The sequence below is a fragment of the Rattus rattus genome, chromosome 9, assembly GCF_011064425.1.
Source record: "Rattus rattus isolate New Zealand chromosome 9, Rrattus_CSIRO_v1, whole genome shotgun sequence".
Taxonomy (NCBI): domain Eukaryota; kingdom Metazoa; phylum Chordata; class Mammalia; order Rodentia; family Muridae; genus Rattus; species Rattus rattus.
Window position 1 is genome coordinate 25,869,864 of NC_046162.1, and position 6,523 is coordinate 25,876,386.

Below are 6,523 nucleotides of genomic sequence, written 5' to 3' on the forward strand. Positions count from 1 at the left end.
CTTTTAAAGAAGGAGTGAAAACTTTCTAGTCTGTATTTTACAGCTATTTGGACTTTACAAGTTGTTTGTCCTTTGGTAAATTTCTATGTCCAGAATTCTACTTTGTTATCTGGAAAAGATACCTAACTAAATATAAATTTCACAATTACTAACCCAGCTCTTTTACTTCTCTCTGTTGCTGTGATAAACACCAATATCAAAACCAACTTAGAGGAGGAAAGGTTCTATCTGACCTCTATTTCAGGTTCCAGTCCATCATTGAGGGAAGTCAGGATAGAAACTCAAGTAGGAACTAATGTAGAAACCATGGAGGGATACTCCTTACTGGCTCACTTGTTCATGGGCTTATACTCAGCTAGCTTTTTGGCACTACTTAGACCTACATAGGGATGGTGCTGCCCACAGTGGTCTGGGCCCACCTTTGTTCACCATCAGTCAAGGCAATCTCTCATAGACGTGATCACAGGCCAATGTGATTTGGGTAATTCCTCAATTGAGGTTCTCTCTTGTCAGGTGACTCTACGCCACAACAAGTTGACATTAAAAAACTAACCAATTCTTCAGCAATTATGGCATGAGATATTTGTTTCTTCCCATGTCTTCTGAGTCCCAAACTCCTCTTGCAATCTCCAAGGTAGGCTTGTTGACTATTCTACTTTATCTGTTGTTTATGGGTCCATCAATAGCTGTCCATTATTATAACAATTGACTTCTGACATTACCCCATCTAGTTTGGTTAGAAGCAACGCAGCAAAAGGATTATACATGAATTGAAGCTATCATTAAACCCATAAACAATCCTGATTTTTTTGTATGTCTGAAGTATGATATATTGGTCCCTCTCTTCAAATTTGATATAATCAGACAGTAATCAGCAGGAACTATGACTATAGCAGAATGACACTTCTGAAGCTTTGAGAGCAAATTCATCACCCGCACACACATAAAAGTCACTGCTAAGAGTCTTTTTTTTTTTTCCTTAAGAGCTCTTGAAACCCAGCAACTGAATTCCATTCCAGGCCCCCAAATGAGAACAACAAGGTTATAATTGTCCCACACTTAACTACATGCTCCAAACATAATGGGCAAAGTCATTTTTGTACCATGCATAGAGAATGAAACCCCTTAGGAATTTCTATATGGCTGGCTCATTGATTGACAGAAAGGAGAAATGAATGCAGGAGCCACATCTAACAGTGATGCTACTCTCTCCATGTGGAACCGAGAGGAGAACACAGCCTTCACTGTTCTGGCCCAGGCCCCACACTCACAGACTTGCCATTCTTCTCTCTTCACTCCTGGGCCTGGTGAGGCAGCTCCTTGTCGCCTTTTGTTGCATTGGCTGTGGTTATTTCTTTCCTGTGTCTCTTCTCCGAGTTACTGAATTGCTGTTAGCTTAAGGCCTTGCCTTGACATAATCAGAGAGATGAAAGACGCCATAGAAAAGAGAAAAACTTCAGCCATGCTTATGGCAGAGACCACACCACTCCCAAGGACTGTTTTCCATACCTTCTAATGGAGTCTGCTCGGTAGGGACAATCAGCTTTGCTGGGTAAGTAAAAGCTCTCTGCCTTCACAGAGACAATGTCGGGATAATTGCCTCTTAGCATCATGGATTCTGAATTCTGAGTCAGGCCCATCGTATGACTACATTTTTAACGCCGTGTTAGAAATTTCATTTGGGTTGCTGGGCACACGATTCACATCCCTTCTCTGATAGAACATTGTATTATCTTTTTTTTTTTCTGCAATTGATTTCATTATGATAAGCTGAAGGCAAATGTTACTTCCTTGTGTGACAGAGCTTGCAGCTTGGATGTGCCCGAGCATGTTTTATGATAATAATATATCCTGCATTCAACCGGTGTAGCCTGCAGAAGCAGACGGAATTAGAGCCCTGTTCTCAAATAGAAAGAAAGGACAGCTCGGAGAAATAGAATGAGATCTCTGTATGGCTTCTCAATTTCCTCAAGATAAACTGGGAAGCTGGCACCCTGCAGAGTTTCAATAATAGCTGGGGGACTCTGGCTTTCCCCTAAGTTCAAAGGAAAAAGCTGTTGTTTTAAATTGTATATATGTGTTAGCTATGTCCTCCAGGACAAGCTTTGTGTACACAGGTAGGTCTCTCTGATGATCGCTTTCAACCCAGATCTTCTTTGGTGTGCCATGAGCCTGGTGAGAACTGCATCTCTGAACCACCAGGTGAAAGGTTAATTTCTGAAAGCAAATTATTGAGGAGCCGAAAGCTTCAGAAATGGACGTATGAAGATGGAACTTTTTCTCTACCCTGGCTGTATAATTCTGTCCACGGGAGTCAAAGTGGAGCGTGACTTCCAGTCACGATCTGGCACCTGCTTCCTTCTTCTCCCTTGCCTCTCTGTTTCCAGATCTTGCAAATGTAGTCTGAGCGCATGTGGAGTGTTATTCCATTAATACATTCGCTGTTACATTAAGCTATTAATCAGGCAAACCACAGATGTTGTTTTCTTTCTACATGTTACTATAATTACCCTTAATAACACCGACTGAGTTCCTCATTTCATTGCCATCGATGGCTTTTTAAAACTGTGTCAGATATTTTATTTCCTCAGCTTGCAACCTAGTGATGCTGGATATCTACCTTGAAGGAGTCGGGATCTTTTAGATTTCCCAGTGTACTTCTTGTAGAATGTAGCAGGGAAGTACACATATGCATGGATTAATAGGCCCTTCACTGAATATTGAACCCCACATGCTGAGTTTACATTCAAACTATATTCTCCTTATGCTAAGGGGAGCATTATCTTTTGAGGCATATGGCTTTAATATATCTGTCTGAAGAAGGCCGCCACTCCAAAAGAATAGAGCTAGGAAGAAGACAAGGGGCTTGATGTCTGCTTTAAATGAGATGAAACTGAAATCTAGGGAAATGAGTTCTGGGTTACTTACAGAAAATGCCAGAGCCAGAGGCCCTAAGTCCAGGGTTGTTGGGTCTATTATGTAGCCATTCTCCATAGCACCTATCACATGATAAGAAATAACGGTTGTGACTCGCATAAATTCATGCAAGTTGGACTTCCAAAGCTGGTTTTATCTACTCACTCTCTTAAAGGTAAAACTTAACTAGACAGTCCTGCGTTAACCTCTATGTCTACCAATTCCTACTAATTTCTTCTTTTTTACATTTGCTTCTGAAGGGCTAAACCTTCTGGAGCTTCATTGTGCTCATGTTTTTGTTTGTTTCTCTACATCACTTTGTCTCATCGGGTCAATTCAATGAAACTGCCAGCTCCATGCCCCACTAACAAGCTTGATGGTAAACTTTTTATATATATATATATATATATATATATATATATATATATATATATATATGCCAAGTATAGCTCACAACAGTTCTGATCCAGATATTCTAGAATTCCTCATGAACCAGTTAGAAATGCAACCTCTTGGGCCCTTAACCCAGACACACTAAAACTCAACGTAACTCAAGGTCTGTTTTAAACAAGGCTTTAGATGAGGCTTCTGGTCTCTTGAGTTCAGAATGACACTATGTAGAAACCTACCCTGCTACTTTATGAACTGCTGTGGTCCTCAAAGTGAAGACAGACACCAGGACAGTGCTCAGAAGACCCTGGATGAGACGATGGTGAGCAGGTGACAACTGAGTACCAGCTCAGATAGGACACATTCTCTCTTCTTATCTTGGCTCAGTTCTGAAATATCATTGGATATGATTAGTTTCTATTGGCTCTATAACCATGCCATAACCATGACTGATCTCTTAACTACAAAGAGGGGTACAAATTCAGTGTCCTCTAAAATTTAATGAAATCTTGTTCAAGTTCTCATTATGGCACTCTTAGAGGGTAATTTTAAGATTCGTCTGTTATAAGTATTCACATTTTTCATATATAGAAAAAAGTAAGACAATTGAAATTCTGTACCAGGGATAAGAGGCTGAGACACTGAAGAAAGCTTCATTATGTTGATACAATTCCACGATTCCAACCTTTTGTTATCTGTTTAATCCATACCCCCCCCCGTGTGTCTCATGTGTGTGTGTGTGTGTGTGTGTGTGTGTGTGTGTGTGTGTGTGTGCACTTAAAGACCAGAGGTAAATCTCAGGAGCTTATCCGGAGTCATTTACCTTATTTTTGTTTTTGTTCCTTTTTTATTGTTTGGTTATTTCAAGAAGGATCTTTTGCTGGGACCTGGAATTCACAATTATGCTGCTCGCTGGCCAGATAACCCCAGATCTATCTATCTCTGCCTCTTCAATGCTTGAATTACAAGCACTGGTCACCATGGCTGGTTTTGTACATGGGTTCTAGAGATCAAACCCTGCTTGAGCAGTAAACACTTTATCAATGGAGTTATCTCCCCGGCCCTGTGTTATCTTCTTACCTCAAGTTTTCTCATCTACAAAGTGACAATGACACTGCCATCATAGAAGAAGGAGGAGGACTGACATCGAACATGAATGTTATAGGCCTCAGAATTCATTATGTCCTTGCCACGTACACATTGCCTCAAACCTGATTTTAAAACAACTTATTCTTTGACAATTGCATACATGTGTACAATGTACTTTAATTAGTATTTTGTTTATATCCAGACTCCTCCCTCCCCCATATCCCTCTGTCCTCTTTTTTTATAGCCCACCAAGTCCAATTGGTGCTGCTCATATGCACATGGGTGTGGCACTATCCAGCTAAGAACACGAGTATCTTACCAGGAGCCACATCCCTGAAGGAAACTGACTTCTCCCTCTCCACCAGCAGTCATCAACTTACACTAAGCCAACTAAGCTTGGGCCTGATATCAAGCCCGATTTCAAAGTTTATGATCTTTAGAGTATATTTTATTTGTTCATTTGTCAGATGATAATGAAGAAAGCAACAAGGTTCAAGGTCTTGCTGAATATATGTTGGTGCATATGCATTGTACATAGGTATATACACATACAGACAATAAATTCTGCATTCCCTATGAGTATGACTTTGGTACCAGTAACTCTATTCCCCTGACATCAAATTCAAGTGCTTGGGAATAACATTGAAAATAGATGGCTGTGTTGGAAAAATAAAAAATCAAGACATGAAGGATGTGGAGACTGATGTACATTTCAGAGCTCAAAGGTAATTTCGCTGTATTTTATTATCATCTGTCAGACTTAAAGCATTACCGAGACTAGAAAATAGATTGTCACAGAGGTTTCTGAGGACAATGGTTTCCCTGAGTTGGTGTAAATATATTCAGAGAGACTTGTTCCCACTTAATAACCTGCATTTTTCCTTCGGAATCACTGATGCGTTCACTTACAGCACTTGAAAGGCAGTTTGTCCTCTGCTGTCAAGTGAACTTGATAGAATAACAGAAAAAAAAAACTGAAAAATTCAATCAGATCTTGTTACTTCTCTAGGGACTTGCTTGACTACTTACTCTATTTAAGAAGGAAAAAATGGAACACCGTGTTTCTTTGGTCTTGTACAAAATACAAACCCAGTTGGACAGAATGAAATCTCCTTGGCAGATGCTAAGTTCCCCTCTCCACATGCCATGGAGTGGTAGGATGGGATGTGTGGCACTTTGGAGGGTGAAGCCATGAGTAAGGGACAACACCAACATGGTCATGCTATGATGCCAGAGACTGCACTCACCAGCTTATTTATTGCTTATGACATGATTGCTAATCTAGACACCTAAAACATTAATAAGAAAATAATAATGAAAAAATATTCCCCTAATCAGAATATACAGTTGTATGTTGACTTTCATGTAACGGTCTATGAAAAAGGCCCAGCCTTCTGTCGAAACTACTCTACTTGAATCAGTAGACATTTAATTGAAAATCTTTGTGTAAGGCAAGGGTTAAAATTCTTTGCCCATGTGCTCCAGTCTCCTTATCTACAATCTAAGAAAGCAATGTCATGGCTTCACCAGTTGTTCTGAGAATTAAGATGATCTTGTTGGAAATCACCAGAATAGATAATGCTCACCGAGTTCTCCCTACCTGCCAGTGCTAGTCCATGCCTAGAGAGGGTCATTTACATTTATCATTTAACTCTGTGGCGTGACCATGGTGATGGACCAGTTTATCCATCAGGATGTGGAAGAAAGAGGTGGAGCCAAAATTAGAACCCAGAGAATCTGGCCTTCACTACCTTATCTTTAGGACCTAAGTCATTGTTCTGTGTCTTGGGTTACATGAGCACCCATGCCAGGGAGCTCACAGCAGCCTATACTCTGATTCCCACGACTGCTACTGTGTTCTGACTTCCATGAAAACACACACACACACACACACACACACACACACACACACACAATTGTAAGCTAAAATCTTTTTATAATTTTGTGTGAGACTTTACATAGTTTTCACTATTCAATGATTTTATTTATTTACATTCTAAATGTTGCTCCCCTTCCCGGTCCCCCTCCCAGAGTTTGTCACCCCCTTCCCCCCTCCCCTTTACCTCTGAGAGGGTGTTCATCCTTCCCTCCCACCTTTACAACCCCCACCCTCCCACCCTGTGGCTCC